Source organism: Equus przewalskii, chromosome 23 (genome assembly GCF_037783145.1).
Source record: "Equus przewalskii isolate Varuska chromosome 23, EquPr2, whole genome shotgun sequence".
Taxonomy (NCBI): domain Eukaryota; kingdom Metazoa; phylum Chordata; class Mammalia; order Perissodactyla; family Equidae; genus Equus; species Equus przewalskii.
In genome coordinates, this window is record NC_091853.1 from 7,844,921 (window position 1) to 7,861,668 (window position 16,748).

Below are 16,748 nucleotides of genomic sequence, written 5' to 3' on the forward strand. Positions count from 1 at the left end.
ATGTGGATACTCTTAGTAGTCTATGCTAACGTTTGGACACCCTCCAGTGTCAACCCCAGGACTTGCCATGTTTTCTTAAGACATGCCTTGAGATGACTTCACATCCCTCTTCTTACTTTCCAGGAATAAGAGGAGTAATTATTCACATGGTTGACTTATTGGTGAATAAAGAACAGGGACTGTTTTGAGTGACAGACTTCCAGGTTAATGGAAATTAGAAAATTCACCTAAACCACACACAAAAAAGTAAGATTCATCACAATAATCATAGGGACTATAGGGACATAGATCACTCCATTATTAAAAGAATATTCTCTAAACTCACTTTCTGGATCTTCCTCCCAAGGACAGATGTTGAACTCATGGTGGTCTGGGTAGCACTGTTCAGAAGTGGTTGCTGTGAAGTGGCTATTTGACAGAGAAATGGTGCCCCAAGCTGGGACCATCTCTGAGGAAGTCTATAGTATTCCTGCTATGATGAGAATCTTTTTGCTTAAGAGTATTGAAGTTCCTCTGGGTTGGAATTGAAACATCCACTTTTAGAAATCCCATCAGAGAAAAGGTGAACTCTCATAGTTTGATAGGAGAGATTTGGTTAAATGCTAATATTTGAACTTAATCCCCTACCTGCCGCATTACTAACAGATATCCTCCCCATTCTCCTCAGGGCTGTATAGAACCTGCCTTGTTGGTAGAGGAGAGTCTTAGGACTGAAGAGACCAAGACGTTGAGGATCAGGTGAAAAGCTTGGGAAGCCAGAGGTTCAACAGAGACAAATTCCTCTCATTTTACATTTGTGTGCAAGGCCTGCTCTGTGCCAAGCTTGAGTCCTGATCAGCTGACCAGCATCAGTCATTGATCCAGCCACACTGAGAGGATGAGCACTGTCAACAGACATAGGCTTGGTTGTCAAGTGAGCCAGCCTTGTAACCATTCCAAAGCCTTTTCTAAAGGGCCCATAGATATGCTGTTGTTGTCATAATCCTAGGGTAAGACCTGGACCAAGGCAGAGAAACAGGGAGTCACGGCAAAATTTAGAGAAGCTTCCTACACAGTTTCCCCTCCCACACCAGCTTCACTCTTCCCCAGGTGGCATGATTCATTTCCGCTCCTTCCCACTTGAGAGAGTGGAAGAGGCTCTGTTCATGCAGCTGTTACCCAAAGGCACTCCTGCTTCCTTGCAGTGAAAGGCAAACCATTAGGTTCACTCTGATCAAAAGTGTATTCTATATCCCAGAATTGCTTTCCTGCTCACCGGCAGTTCCCCCTACCTGTCACAATTCTCTTCATCCTCCAAAAAGTATTAACCTTTATGGAGCACTGAAACATGTGCTTTGTATGTTTTAGCTCACTTAGTCCTCACAATAACCCACTGTGGTAGGTATTATTATTTCCATTTTAGAGGTGGGAAATCAAGTCTTAAAGAGAGTCCGTAAATTTCCAAAGTTACACAGTACGTGGCAGAACGAGTGTTTGAAGTTGAGTTTGTTAGTCTAATTCGAAAAAAGTGCTTTTAACAACTATATAACGCTATTTGTACCCAACCATCCCATGAAGCTTTTTCTACTGACTTTGAGGAGTGGCAATTAGAAGAAGCACAAACAGAGGAAAACACCCCACAAGCACATAATTAGACTCATTCCATTTAGTGGAATGAGTAGAGAATCAACAGAAAAAATTATTATCAGAAGCTACATATCTTGCCAGGGAGAGATGAATAAAACAGAAGTGAGTAAGATCAGGAGGAAAATAAACTAAGGCCTGCTTTACTTCCTCAGGCTCCTAAAATATTTTTATATTATTTCCCAATCTTCCCCAAAAGTTACCACTTGTCTTGCCCACTCGTCTATGATAACTGTCGGGATGGGACTTCCAAGCTATGACATTGAGAATTCCTGAAAAGCACGGAGTAACAGTTTGATTGGCGGGGGGGGGGGGGGGGGTGGCGGGGGGGGGGGAGTGGGGGAGGGGTGGGGGGGCGTTTCTGGCAATAGTAACTACTAAGATAAACACACTAGTTACACAGAAAATGGATCACGAAGGTGACAGAACTAATGTTTCCCAAACTGAGTCTTGAAAGACAATTAAGAGTGAGATAAAAGGTAAAGAGCATTCTAGACTTAGTGAACAGCATGAACAAAGCAATGGAAGCAAGAAACAGCATGGGATTAGGCATAATTACAAAGAATTTGTTTTTTCCTGCATCATAAAGTATAAGGTGGTAAGTGAAAAACTTGAGGCTGAAAAGACAGGCAGGATCCAGAAGATGGAGTCCATTTGGGGCATGTGAAAGAGTTTGGGCTTTAGCCTGTAGATAGTGGAAACCATCAAATACTCTTAAGCAGATAAGTGATATGATCATGTTTGCATTTTTAGGCAGATGACTCTGATAGATGGGTAAGACTTTGGGGTAGAAACCCAGTAAAGAGTCTATTGTAATTGTCCGGGTAAGAAATAATGAGAGATTGACTCAAATCAATGACAGTGAGATTGAAAGCAAGGAAAAATACAGGAGCTATTTGGAGGTTGAAATCAGAAAGACTTGGTGTCTTACAGAATATAAAAGTTCTGTAAGAAAAAGAGAATGGTTCAGGTCATATTCTAGGGGCTGCCGTATTGGCTATTTCAAGGACAGAGAACTGCCTTTTCCCTTTCTCTTGTCTGCTGCAGCACCAGGACTAACCCACTGAATCTTCTCTATTTCTGTTCACGGCAACTTTTTAACGGTCTTGTCACTCTTCTTTGCCACAAGGCCTGGATAGGGCACCATTCTGGCTCACTCCAGTAGATCTTCCTAACTCAAAATCTCAGGAATAGGGCTTGGAGTTGTTCACTCTTTCTCACGTGGAAGGATCCTCAGGGGTCTTTAGATAGGTTGTCTCATCTTCTACCCAGATCTCTGCATCCCATGAGACTGCATAGCTTCAGTAAGTCAATAAAAAGTGGCACGACACCTTCTCCAGGACAGGAAACTGCCTACTGTATATCTTTGCACCCAAGATTAGACACAAGGTGACGTTTTATCACTGCCAGCACAAACTGTACTTTACCAAAGAAGGGGGAAAATATCTACATTAACTACATCAGCCTCTCAGTAACAGTTAACATCATGGAAGTGGAGGAGATCATTCAAGGAGAAATGTAGAATGAGAAAAATGGCATGAGGATAGATCCCAGGGAAACACCAACTTTTGAAGTATATGTGGACAAGAAAGCTAACATTGAGACTGAAATAACAGAAAAATCAACAGAATATTGTACTACAAAAATCAAGGCTAAGGCATTTTAAGAAGGTAGTGGTAATGAATTGTCAAAGTTCTACTAAGATAAAGTCAATGTGAAGTGTCCATTAGAATTGGATACTGATATGCTTAACAAGAGCTGTTTCCGTGGATTTGTTGGGGTAGCAGTTAGATTATAGTAAGAGGAGGTTCAAAGAGCGGGTAAAGGAGTGGCTGAGAAGAAAATAAATCATGAGGTAAATAGAGGGGAGAAGTTCTGTATAAGCACGGATATACACTGAAGGAAAGGAGCCAATGGAGACAGCAGGCTGCAGATGGAGGAGAGAGACAGTGATTGATGGAGCTGGGTCCTGCAGCAGACAGGAGGAGCTGGGATCCAAAGGACAGAGTGTTTGCTTTGAATCAGAGAAAGGACAATTCATTTTGCTCTACAAATGAAGAAAAGGAGGAGGACCAAAAGTATGAATGCAGACAATTATGTAGGTAAAGAGACAGGAAGTTCAGATATTTCATGCCTGATTACCTCAAATTTCTCAGAGAAGTAAGTATCAAAGAATCTGCTGAAATGGGCTGCAGAGAAATGGAGCTTTGAGATAGTGTGTAAGGATACCAGATCCAGGACGAATAAGAGTCAGTATCTGGTGTTAACTCTCTCACTGATATTGTAAACAACTAGCATGACAGCGACCCTAATCCACAGGTTGGGGTGATTCTCTCCGATGGTGCCCAGACCCCTGGTGCAGGAACAAAGGTGACCTAGAGCCTTGACCCAGGCTTGGTTGAGTAGGTGTAGCAGCAGATATGGGGACACCATAATTTTGCACTACATTTAAATTGCTCAAATCTGCACCATCACATGGTAGCCCACCATTTACATTATTTACTCTACCTACACTCCATATGTCAGTATTTTTATTTGCATGTAGCTTTCTTTCAGCCTGGAAAAAGAACCAGAGGTTTTTTTTTATTGTTCTTCTTAGAGTAAGAAAGGAAAGGAAATACAGCTCTTTTGACAAGTTGTTTTCTTTTGACGAGTTGATCTAAAGTTGATCGCATGTGTTTTATTGGTTAATATTTCCTCAGAGTCTGAGGTTTTCAAGAGTCACTGTCAAGCTATATCAGAGGCCAAATGTCACCATTTTATAGGTTCCCCATTTAAATAAAATGGATTATGATCAACTTGATAAAAGATAATATATTGATTCAATCCTTACATCTTTCTTAGAATTTTAAGAGCTTCTACAAACATTAGGAGGAGTTTATGATATAAGAAAGTGACACAAGTTACACTTATTATGGAATAGAAGCTTATTAGTAAAGAGGCTAATTTTTTAAATGCCACTAGATAAACCTCTATACAGTTCTGGGACTGAGAACAGGTTGGGTAAAAGAAAAGGGAGAAAAATGGGAACTAAAACATTATGGAAACTTGGTTCTTAATCTCAAGTAATTATTATGGAAATTGGGAGGGTAAAACTTATTCTTTTATACATGGTGAACAATCAGTCAGTCAACAAACACTTTTTAATAGACTTCCTAGTCTGCTAAGTTTCATGCAGAGGTCTTGCTACAAATTTGTAAAACTAGAATTATACATCCATTTAAAGGGGAGTTGGTCTCTGAATGAAATATTCCTTTGGCTAAGTTAATTTCAAGCTAATTAATTTCAATTCAAGATTAATTGAGTCAATGATAACATCTAATTAAAGCACTAGCCTGATTAAAAAACAAAATCTTATAAGTAAAAGTCAGTTTTCATCCTCTTCACATGGCATGCAGAGGTACTGTATTGATTTGAATTTACATAAGAGGAACATTATTTAAATCCATGTTAGGCTATATATAAGCCTTTTGTGTCCATTTCTGCTGTCATAGGCCATAAATGCAAGGGTATTTATTTCCAGATGTTTCCATGTGAAAACAAAACAAAACAAAGCAAGAAAAAATATATAAAGAAAATTGAAAAACAAAGAAGAGGATCTGAGAGTCTCAATTTTAATTTTAAATAAGTTTATACTTGTTCCTCAGTTTCATAAAGCTAATTTAAAACTATAGGATATGTAAACATGCACTGCTTTTAATGTACAGCCATATCTAGGTCAAAGACCAACTTATAAAAGAGGAATTGGAAACCTCTAGGAAGCGACACTTGAGTTTTGACTCTTGCCCTTCCCGGGTATTAGAAGAGTTATGAGGAGGATGATGTGCTGAGCCAAGCCCTGCGAGGGAAGAAGGTGAAGAGAGTGCCTGGTGACTTGTTTAGGCACTCATTCGTTCAAGCCCAGGTGAGGAGATGGTTACCTTGGTCTGATGGAGAGCAGGAGCAGGAAGAAGCAGCAACACGAGGGAAGTGCTGCCAGATGTACTTTGTTAGTGAACAAAGTACCTGGCAATAAATGCAAGGATATTTATTTCCAGACGTCTCCTTATCAAAACAAAACAAAACAAAGCGAGAAAAAATATATAAAGAAAATTGAAATATAAATTTCAACAGTCTAGCTGGCATCATTTTCTGTCCCTCATTTTAAACAGACATCTGCTTAGATTGGGCTGGGTGTTAACTTGTCTAGCAACAACAGCTGAACCAAGGACCAGACATCTTTCGAGTGTTTTCCTTCTCTGAGCTTTATTCCATGATTTTCTGCCAGTGGAAACCACGGTATGAGTGCACAGATCATCTTCTAGACATTAAAATAAGCATACCAAGGAGAATACTTGTGGTTATAAGCAATCAGCAGAATGGAATTTGAGGAATGTTGTAGAACTGAAACATGAAGTTAGGAATACTGCTTTGGCTCAGTCAGAGAAAAAAGTTGTTTAAATACTTGAAGGTTTAGAATACCTAAGAGGGTATGTGCCTAAGTGTCAGGTTGGGGGAAATTAGTTTCAGCTGAATTCAAATCCGGTCAGGCATCTCCAGATGAAGTGGGAAATACCAAAAGCCATAGTGAAGATAGGGAACTGGTTAGCAGTCAGTTTCCGCTCTTCCTGGGGTGAAGCTTTCTCTGTGCTCCTCTGCTGGGAGACAACCTGGCAGATCTGGAGAATACATGGGTATGAACCATCAGGGCAAAGGGAATGCATGTAAACCTGCTCCAACTTCCCTGCCCTGACTGTTACTTCCCTCAAAGCAGCAGATTTTCCTCTGTAGCCTCCACACAGCTCCATCTAAATTCACTCTCCCAGCCTTGACTCTCTCTCTCTCTCTCCTGCAGCTTGCCCTTCTACAACATATGTTCAAACCATTTCTCTTGGGTCCACTTCCCTTGGGCTCTTTGGAACATGACCTTGCCAAGGGAATACCCTAAGTAAATGCTTTTTATAGAAAAATCCATCAGGCTTTTTTAATTCAATTAAAATGGGCATACACGAAACCATGCCTCAGTAAATCTGGTTCTTCTCAAGCAAGATAAATCCCACAGTCTCTTTCTTTCTTCAAAATTAATGATTTACATCTTCCTGACTCTCCTTTGATTGCAACAATGATGACAAGTTTCATTTGCCAAATCTCCAGAGCGCCTGTGGGCATCAACACAGCCTACTGTTGACTTTCAGTTTCCATAATCTTCAGGGCAGATTGGGGAAATTGTTATGGTTGAAAAGAAATTAAAGAGAATTATACAATTTCCTTCCAGATGTGTATGAATCTAAGCATTCCCTGAAATAAAAAGAGCAAGCACCTAATATCATTCCCACTTGGATAAACAGGAGTGTCTTGAACTTTGGGCATATCATCCTCTAATTCTTGCCCTTACTAATTCACTTAAGACAATAGGGCCGGCCTGGCGGCCCAGCAAAGTACGCATGTTCCACTTCTGTGGCCCGGGGTTTGCCTGTTCGGATCCCGGGTGCGGACTTGGTAATGTTTGGCAAGCCATGCTGTGGTAGGCATCGTACATATAAAGTAGAGGAGGATGGGCACAGATGCTAGCTCAGGGCCAGTCTTCCTCAGCAAAAAGAGGAGGACTGGCAGCAGATGTTAGGTCAGGACTAATCTTCCCCCCCCCCCCCCAAAAAAAGACAATAGGAGAGTATATACTCCCTTCAGGGGAAGTCCCTCTGAGCACTGATTTCACACTAGGTGTGTACCTCATTTAAATGATTATGAAGATACACAGATAAGTGGGGTTGTAATCAATATAAATTAATTACATGGGTCTCTGGAATTTACGGTGAGTTGCTCCCAGAAGGAAATAGCTATTCATTCCACCAAAATAAACTCCAATTTTGGCTTTCCTTTGCTCTTTAAAGGTTTTACCTCCCAAAACTTTGTTTTTAAAAAAATTTATATTGTTAAAGAAAATAAAAAAGCAAACACTTTTTTTAAAGATTAGCACCTGAGCTAACAGCTGTTGCCAATCTTCTTTTTTCTTCTTCTCCCCAAAGCACCCCGGTAGATAGTTGCATATTCTAGGTGTGAGTGCCTCTGGTTGTGCTATGTGGGATGCCACCTCAGCATGGCCTGATGAGCGGTGCCATGTCCGAGCCCAGGATCCGAACTGGCGAAACCCTGGGCTGCCAAAGCGGAGCTCACAAACTTAACCACTCAGACATGGGGCCGGCCCCCAGCAAACACTTTTCTTAATCAAGTCTTTCATTCCTCAGGACTGAAAACCTCTGTGAGTATGCGGCAGCAAAACCTAGTGAAATTTGGATTATTACTATTAATATTGTTAACACTATTGACATGGAGAAATGTGGGTTATATCAGTGCCCACAACTCGGTGTCTGGCATTTTAGTCTGGCATTTTAGTAAATGCTTGTCAAAAGCAGTTTGAATAAGTTAGATATACCATCAGTGAAATAAGAGTATGCAACTTTTTTTGTGGTGATGACCTGTGGGACTCCAGAAACTATTGTTTTTTGGGGGCTCTATTTGTCCTCCCTTCTTTCCATCTTTAAAGTGGGCTAAGTTATAAGACCATGTTCTAAGTTTTTTTGGATCTTAATTTATTGTTTATTGTTAAATTTTCTTTCTTTGGGGGAGAGGGAGGGACTGGATAGAAAAGTAATATCAAATATTATATGAAGGGCTGACCCCGTGCCCGAGGGGTTAAATTCACTGCTCCACTTCAGGGGCCCAGGATTTTGATGGTTTGGATCCTGGGCACAGACCCACCACCACTCATCAGGCCATGCTGAGGCAACGTCCCACATACCACAACCAGAAGGACCTACAACTAAAATATACAACTACCTACTCGGAGGGCTTTGGGGAGGAGAAGAATAAAATGATTGGCAACAGATGTTAGCTCAGGTACCAATAAAAATATATATATATATATTATATCGTATTACAGAAAGGCATGATTTAAGATACTTTGGGTCAGGCACTTATAATCTTGCAAAAAGATAAAGTTTTAACTTGGCTTAGCAGTGGCCTGATGTGAATACCGAAGTGACTCCTGGACGTTGTGTGGGCTCTAGAGCAAACCACTGGGTTCAAATCCTCACTCTAAACATACTAGCACCACAGACAAGTTAAGTTTTTTAAATCTTAATTTTCTTCTCTGTAAAACTGGATAATATCAGCACTTCCTCTAAGGTTGCTGGGAGTCTTACTACATGGGAAAGCTAAAAATGGTGCCTGAATAGAGTACCTACTCAAAAACAGTGAGCTATGCACAATCTTTCCTCAATTTTCCAGAAAATTCAGAGAGTTCTCCTGAATTCTGCAGATAATTGTGGCTGTTGAGCTGTGAATACAGACTGTAGGAAGGGGAGAGTCATGCAAAGAAGTGAGACACTGGAGAGAATGATATTCTCAGGATTCCTTTGTAGATTCTTCATAAGAGGAGGTACAAAGATTTAAAAGCAACCCAAGTCTTTGGGGTCAAGGTGAAGGGCTTGGTTTGTACCAGCTGTTGGTCTTTTTGATGAAAGGAACTTCCATAGTAAAAAACACTCCCTGGTGGCCTGGAAAAGTTGAGAATAGCACCGACTGAAGAACTTTCTTGAATAGAGGAAGCAACACTTTGCTACAAGGAGGCACCACCTTTAAGGAGCACAAAAGCTGTCTTCCCAATGCCTCCTTGACCACCGTTTCTTTGAATTGCAGTTCTTACCTCCTTTCTATCACCCCCTGCACTCTCAATCCCTTGGTCCTTGTTGTATTTTTTTTTTCTCCATAGTACTTATTGTCTTCTAACCTATTCTATACTTTACTTACCCATGTATTCATTATTTAGGATCAGTCTATCTTCGCTTGAAGTTAAGTTACAGGATGACAGAGAAGTGCATCTGGTTTGTTCACTGATGTATCTCTAAAGCCTAGAACAGTGCCTGGCACATAGTGGGGGCTCCCTAAATATTTGTTGAACACACGGAGGAATGAATGAATGAATGATTCATTGGATGAATGGAACGGGGGGAAGTAGAGGGGTTTACCACGGTCCCTCACTTTTTAGTTACTTGGACCACTCATGCTTCCAAGGCCCCCTCTGACACAGTAGGTCATAGAGAGAGAAAGGAGAGAACTGAAACAAACAAACAGAAACAGTGGGTAAGTAGAAGCTGGGCTCTGTAATGCTTTTAGTCTCAGCAGAAAGCTGCTGGTTGGATTGAGGCCCTCAGGGAGAAGCCTTGCATGTCAGCTTTCCTTTTCCCCAGTCCCTGGACCAGGCAATGTAAAAATTTCTGTTTGCTGCCAGCACCCAAAGAGGTGTATGAGAATCTATGGGAAGCAAACCTGAGGGCAAAATTCCTCTCAGCCACACCTCTTCCTCTGGGTGGGGATTGGCAGACACGGTGTAAGGCACTGCATGAATGGAGGTGTGTGAGCACCTCTTTAGGACGTGCTTGGATTCTCAGAGTCCTGTCTTAGCACGCTTTATTCATTGACTCTATCAACCTATCAATGAGTTTCAACTATAGTTTCCTCTGTGGTAAGTGTTGATGAGAAAGCCTAGGATAGTTCAGTCTAGTTGTTTCCAGAAGAAGGGGCCTACCCACCACTCACCAGTGGAAAACCCATAGCCAGGAAACAGTCCTTTATAAGGTATGTGGCTCTAAAGTAACCAACTAACTGACTAACTAACTAACCCTTCATGTATCCAGCTAGATGACTAATAAATAAACCACTTATGATAGCCAGAATCGAGCCGTAGAGGGTAAAAATTCAAAGCTATGTATGTTTTTTGAATGTTGTTAACTTAAGAGCCATATACCAACTAGCCCCTGATTATCTCTGCAGCCCTGTTTCCTCCTGTCCCTACATCACCACCAGCACCCACCCAGCAATTTGTCTGTGCCGTTCACTGTTTCACCTCTGCTTAGAACGCCTTCTTTTCCTGTCAGCCTATCTAACAATCCTTGGATATTTTTATGACCCAGCCTAATTCCTCCCTGATCCATGGTTTCATTCTAGCTAACTCTGGTTTCTCTTACCTCACCCTCCTCTGAACAACACTTTTGCCCATATCCTACAACCTTAAACTCAATAGCCTTGCCCTGCTCCAGTTTGTAGTAACGGTATGATGACTGGCTAGCCCTGTGAGGTGGGACAATTCACTGTATCTCTCTCCATTTCTTTTTTCTTCTTCATTTCTCTTCCTTGACAGCAGTTTCCTCCATTTCAGTCCTATACTAGAATAATTGTGCTGAAAAAATAAAAGTGATCATGTCATTCCTTATCTTAAAAAGCTTCTGTTTTCCCTCTACTGCCTATGGGATAGAATTCAAACAGTTTTAGCTTGGCAGTCAAGACTCTTCAAAATCTAAGCCCAACCCACCTTTCTACATTCTCCCCCTGATAACCTGTCCCTTATATTTTGCTCTTTACAATGTCATTTTGTTCTCTGGAAACCATGGGCCACTTTACATGCAGTTCGCTCTCCGGTGATATCCTTCCCTTTGTCTTTATCTATTCATCTTTTTAGAACTCCAATTCAAAAGTTGCCTTCTCAATATTTCTACACCACTTTGTTCATATCTCTATAATTATGGCTAACACATTTTTCTCTAAGAACACTTAACACATAACACTTCATTTATCAGGCATTTATTGGACATTTACTATCAAATATCTATCATTATTTCAGGAACCAATGCTAGGAGCTAGAGACCCTGAGGTAAAAAAACACCTCAAAAAACTCAAGGAACTCTCAGTCTAGTAGAGAAAAGCAAAACATACTGAATAATCACAAAGCTGTAAGACAAACTCAATGCTGGGCATGTGTATAGAATGCTGTAGGAACATGGAGAAAGTCTTTTTTTGAATGCAAAATGAGAAAGTAAGGAAACTTTTCATGAATGAAATGATAATTATTAACACGTCTGTTTCCCAATTCAACTTTGAGTTTAACAAGGGCAGGAACTTTCTCTTAATCATTTTCTATCCCTCTTGACTATCAGTGTACCTGGAACACAGGCCTATTGAATTAGTTAATTGATTGATATGTAAATGAGGCTGGACTAAAGGGACTTGAAATAATTTCAAACTCTAGGACCATAAAAACTGTCTTCATGGAAGCCACTAATATATTACAAAGACAATGTTTTAAGCTTTGGACATTAAAATCAAAGAATAGTTAATGAAAATAAAGCTCCTAGAGTACATTTTCTCTCCAATGTCAAAGCAGCCCTGAAAATAAGGGTAATATGGCTTTAACACAGGGCTGCAGAACTGAAAGTCAGGAGAGACCTGGAGAAGACCAATGAGCCTAGAAAGTGACTTAGTAAGAAAGGTAAAGGAAGAGAGAGAGGAGAAAAAGATATTTAGTAAAACTAACTAAGTTCTTCTCCAGTTGTTTTAATGAAACAGAGTGACATGAGACCTCAGGGTTATATAGTCCTAACTTTCAGTTTACAGGAAATACAGGATTAGAGCAACAAGTTAAAACATCACCACAAGGAAACACACAGATGGATCTAGAATGTAGGATGTTCTGCAAGTCAGCTTAGCCAGTCCCATCTAAAAATCAACTTCATACAAAGAAAAGCAAAATAAATGCTACGGGACTTCCCCAAATTTAAAGAAATTGAGTTCTAGTCAAAAGGCATTTTAGAGACAACTGGGGAAATTTGAATATTGATCAGATATAAGATGATACTAGGGAATAACAGTTAATGTTTTGGGTGTGCTCATGCTATTGTTTATGTAGAAGAATGTTCTTATTCGGGGGAAATACCAGTGGAATAATTTAGGATAAAGTGTCATGACGAATTTACTTTCAAATGGATTCAGGAAAGAGAGAGAGAAAGAAACAGATAAGCAAATATTCCAAAATGTGAACCGTTGTTGTATCTAGATTGTATGTAAAACAGTGTTTACTAAACCAGTCTCTCATCTTCCTGGTATATTTGAAATTTTTTCAACTAAAATATAAGGTAAAAAGAAAAAAGTTAATAAAGGAAATTTCTTCATGCGAAAAAGAAAAACCAACAAACAAAAAGACAAGTAGCCAACCCACAGCCCCAGACTGAGACGTTGTTTTAGATCAGCACAGTGAGCCTGCCAGCCGAAGTTTCAGTCTCTGGGAATCCTTCTGGCACTAAGTAGAAACGATAGTTTTGTGGTGAGGACTAAATTGAGCAAGTTCTGTGGAGTCCCAAAGAGGTAAACTGTGAGGCCTAAATTACAAAGACACACACATCTCCAACTCTGACTTATGTCAAAAGTAAATAAGTTTTATAGGCTAGGGCTACGAAGGAACTTTCCATGTGTGTGTCCGGTTTTACACAAACTGCATGTTGCAGTCATGTGTTTTATAGTATTTTCTATTAATTCAACTTGTTAATATAACGTTGTGAAAGAGTGCTTACCCTAAAATTTAGAAATCCTAAGGAGCCCTGAAAAATTAGTGAGGTAAAATAAGCCAGTCAGCAATATTCTTGAGAAAAACTTGGAAAATTTTATAACTTGGAAAAGTTATAAAAGTATATTTGAATGTTACTTAATCTCTGCTTCCAGAACCTAAGAAAAATTAAGTACACTTAATGGGGATTAAGTGGTAGGCCCTAAAATTCCTTTTTTATATTCTTTCATTCTTTTTTTTTGTTTTCCCTCCAGAAGGCTAATTGTGTATGCTGGCAAAGCATGTGTATGCTCATGACTGCTAGGAATCAAGAGCCATGAATACGAACTTCCCATTGCTCCCTGTTGCATGCCAGAAGATGTTTCACTTTGGAATGCTCCTCCATCTGACCCTGGGACTGGCTTTACTAAAATGAGTGTTGGAATGTCTACCCCCATAAGAAAGCATCCAGACTCACCACTTACTGGACATATCCTGCAGAATTGAGGCTTTCTAGGCCTGCCCAGCTTGGTCAATTTTTCCATCAAGCCAGAGACATGTGCTCAATTTGGAAAGAATCAGGTAAATTACCAGGGAGGGTTTCTCACACCACAAATACATATGTCCCTCATTGCTATGCTGTCTTGAGAAAGCAGGAGATCAACACATCTCTTTGAAATTAGAATGTTCAAGGAAAGAGATTAATGCCCTTGCAAGCTAATCCAACTCAGGAAGTTAATTCTTTCCCATGCAATCTAGCTAATCCCACTTCCATTTAGAACTTACTCTCAAGGTCCAATGTTTGGAGTTCTACGTACGTAGAAAAGTCATATACTTAAACTTCTGGTGCTCAAGGATTTTTGTCTCTTAAAGCTCTTCTGGCCCCCAATTGTTTAACTAGTTGACAAGTAAGATTGCTGCACATTTCGAACAACTCACTTATCCTTAGTCCCTAGAACAGGGAGCAGACCACATGGGAGACCATGTGTCTGGCACACTTACATTAGTTGTTGTGATGGTTATTAGCCTGGCCTGCCATTTGTCTCTGATAGCCAGCTCCCTAATTTAAAATTCAAGAGCTGGCCAGATTTCCAAGGACTTTCCTGGGGCCTAGGGCAGGGGAAACAAAATCCCTATTTTCCAAATAGCTTCATTTGACTACACATTGGGTGAGTAAGAACAAAGGCCATCATGGAGGCTCCTCAGTTTTGCCATGATCAGATAAGAAAGGGTGAATAACTAAATCTAAGTGACTGAGGGCTTGTCCTCCAATAAAATGTCTTTTTTAAAATATTTCTATTTCTTTTTTTTTAATTGAGATAACGTTGGTTTATAACATATAAATGTCAGGTATACATCATTATTATCATTTTTTTGGTGAGGAAGTTTGGCCCTGAACTAACATCTATTGCCAATATTCTTCTTTTTGCTTAAGGAAGACTGTTGCTAGGCCAAAATCTGTCCCAATCTTACTCTATTTTGCATGTAGGATGCCGCCACAGCATGGCTTAATGAGCAGTGTGTAGATCCGCACCCAGGATCCGAACTGGTGAACCCTGGGCCACCAAAGCAGAGTGTGCGACCCCAACCATTCTTCCACAGGGCCAGCTGCTGCATCGTTATATTTTGACTTCTATATAGACTACATCATGTTCACCACCAAAAGTCTAGTTTCCATCTGTTGCTGTTCAAATATGCCCCTTTACCCTTTCCACCCTGTAACCATCAGTCTATCCTTTGTGGCTATGAGTTTGCTTGTTGTTGTTTTCACCTTCCACATATGAGTGAGATTATATGATATTTGTCTTTCTCTGTATGACTTATTTTTCCTAGCATGATACCCTCAAGTTCTATCCATGTTGTCACAAATGACAAGATTTAATCTTTTTAATGGCCTATTAGTATTCCACTGTGTGTGTGTGTGTGTGTGTGTGTGTGTGTGTGTATACCATATTGTCTTTATGCATTCATCCATTGATGGACAACTTAGGTTATTTCCAAGCCTTGGCTATTGTAAATAATTCTGCCATGAACATAGGCGTGTATATATCTTTTCAAAATAGTGTTTTTGTGTTCTTTGGATAAATACCCAGATGTGGAATAGCTGGATCATATGGTATTTCTATTTTTAATTTTTTGAGGACTCTCCATACTCTTTTCCATACTGGTTGCACCAATTTACATTCCCACCATCAGTGCATGAGGATTCCCTTTTCTCCACATTCTCTCCAACACTTGTTATTTTTTGTCTTTCTAATGGGTTATTTTTTGTATTTCTAATGGGTGTGAGGTGATATCTCATTGTAGTTTTGATTTGCATTTCCCTAATAATTAGTGATGTTGAACATTTTTTCATGTGGCTGTTGGCCATCTTTATATCTTCTTTGGAAGAATGTGTTTTCAGATCCTCCTCCCATTTTTTGATCAGGTTGTTTGTTTTTTTCTTGGAAATAGAACAGAGAATCCTAAAATGTATATGGAACAAAAAAAGACCTTGAATAGCTAAAACAATCCTGAGGAAAAAGAACAAAGCTTGGGAGGCATCACGCTCACTGATTTCAAAGTGTACTACAAACAGCATGGTACTAGCAAAAACACACACACACACGACAATGGAACAGAATTGAGAGCTCAAAAGTGAATGTACACATTTATGGACAGCCAATTTTGACAAAGGAGCCAAGAACATAAAGTGACAGAAGGAAAGCCTCTTCAATAAATGGTATTGGGAAAACTAGACAGCCACACGCAAAAGAATGAAAGTAGACCATTATCTTACACCACACACAAAAATTAACTCAAAATCAGTTAAAGACTTGAATGTAAGACCTAAAACTATAAATCTCCTAGAAGAAAACATAGGTGGTTCACTCTTTTACATCAGTATTAGCAGTATCTTTTTGAATATCATCTCTCCTTAAGCAAGGGAAACAACAGAAAAAATAAACAAATAGGACTACATCAAACTAAAAAGATTCTGCACAGCAAAGGAAACCATCAAGAAAACAAAAGGACAACCTACTAATTAGGAGAAGATATTTGCAAACCATATATCCCATAAGGGGTTAATATCTAAAATACATTAAAAAAAACTCATACAAGTCAACACCAAAAAAACAAACAACCCAATCAAAATGGTCTTTTTCTTTTTTTGCTGGGAAGGATTCACCCTGAGCTAACATCTGTTGCCAATCTTCTTTTTTTTCTCCCTCCCTGAAGCCCCAGTACACAGTTATATATCTTAGTTGTAAGTCCTTCTAGTTCTGCTATGTGAGCTGCCACCACAGCATGGCTACTGACAGATGAGTGGTGTGGTTCCATGCCCAGGAACCAGGCCTAGGCCCCCGAAGTGGTGAGCTAGAACTTTAATGGCTAGGCCTTCAGGGCTGGCTCCAAAATGTTTTTTAATTCCGCCTCTTCCCCAAACCTTTGCTAGATCTCAATTCGCTACCTTTGAGCAGCCCAGACAGTTTGTGTTTATTCATTTTCACAGCTTCCTAATTCCTTTATTCTCTTTTCCTGCTTCCCAAGGGATAGATTGACTTTTCTTCTACTACTTTAAATATTGTATATTCTATTTTTTTCTTATAAGATCCATATATGTTCATATACCTTTATTGGTTGCTTAATGTGTTGATACTTTTATCTTGCCTTCAGAAATACTTCACTGTGTTTTATCTCTCTATTCATGTATTCATGTTATCTAAATTTTAGTTCTGGATTAGATAATTCCCCTTCTGCTTTTCTGTGGTTCCAGATTTTTTAAATAGAG

General features: G+C 39.7%; 1 long non-coding RNA gene across 1 annotated transcript in view; it reads left to right on the forward strand.

Moving 5' to 3' along the window:
- Positions 1–16,748, forward strand: part of LOC103544199 (uncharacterized) — a 275,975-nt gene that overhangs the window by 221,614 nt on the left and 37,613 nt on the right. The window contains exon 4 of the long non-coding RNA XR_011531947.1: positions 13,252–13,558. This is a non-coding gene — a long non-coding RNA (uncharacterized lncRNA). The remainder of the gene's footprint in view (positions 1–13,251; positions 13,559–16,748) is intronic.